Source organism: Penaeus monodon, chromosome 28, assembly GCF_015228065.2.
Source record: "Penaeus monodon isolate SGIC_2016 chromosome 28, NSTDA_Pmon_1, whole genome shotgun sequence".
In the NCBI taxonomy this organism is placed as follows: Eukaryota; Metazoa; Arthropoda; class Malacostraca; order Decapoda; family Penaeidae; genus Penaeus; species Penaeus monodon.
Window position 1 is genome coordinate 17,144,066 of NC_051413.1, and position 862 is coordinate 17,144,927.

Consider the following 862-nt stretch of genomic DNA (forward strand, 5'->3'; position numbering starts at 1 on the left):
TGTCCTAGCCTCTATTTTTTTTCTTTTTTTAAATAAAAAGGCGAAAATGAGCAGACGGAAACGCAGTTGAAGCTTTGAATAAGAGATCAAAAGACTGCTTAGAAATTGCATTTCCATTCATTTTGTAACTAACTCAAATGGCTATGATATTTTATGCGTATTTTGTGCTTGTAAATAAATGAAAGGATGTTTATTAAAGTGTATTTCATTGTGCTCTATGATTGTTTTCCCATTAAATGAGAACAGATGTACCTTTAAGGAGGCCTCGGCAAAGGCCGTCGAGCGGTGGTCGAGGCCAAGGCCGAGAGCGCCGAAGCGAAAGGCCTCTTACCCTGGGTGGCTTATGACAAGGATACTTGTACTTCATTGGCGTAAAGGTTGGGGTATAATTAAAATAGTCCAAAGGTAAATTAAATTATCTTTTATAGAATAAACTTTCTTAAAACTTTCTCATATAGGCAGTGGGAACTATACAAGAATCAAAGAGCTATTTGCTCTTAGTGGACAAATGGCCGAATCCTTAACAGTATATAGTTCATGGATTTCAGTACAGGATAATTAACTCAACAAATAGAGGCACTGATCGCATGTCTGGTATCAATGAATTTCCCTTTGTGTAATGAATTAGGTCTCTAATTAATTTTCTTTTTTGGTTTTCTGAAAGATACGACGTGAAGATGTGTATGAAATATGGTGTCAAGAATCATGAAGAAATGTGTGTATTTATAAGATACATAGATAAATGGGTAATTTCTTATGCTCGCGAGATGCGTCCGTCCCAAGGAATGAATTCCATTACCCTTTTTCCTAAATATTTCTTGCAGAAAATTACATCTATACATGCAAACACTTAAACAAGCTC

The 862-nt window shown here is 35.6% G+C and overlaps 1 protein-coding gene across 1 annotated transcript in view; it reads right to left on the reverse strand.

Moving 5' to 3' along the window:
* Window positions 1-405: 405 nt before the first annotated feature.
* LOC119591387 overlaps window positions 406-862 on the reverse strand; it is a gene marked incomplete in the record, with an annotated part of 32,034 nt that continues 31,577 nt past the window's right edge. The window contains 1 exon segment of the mRNA XM_037940126.1: window positions 406-862.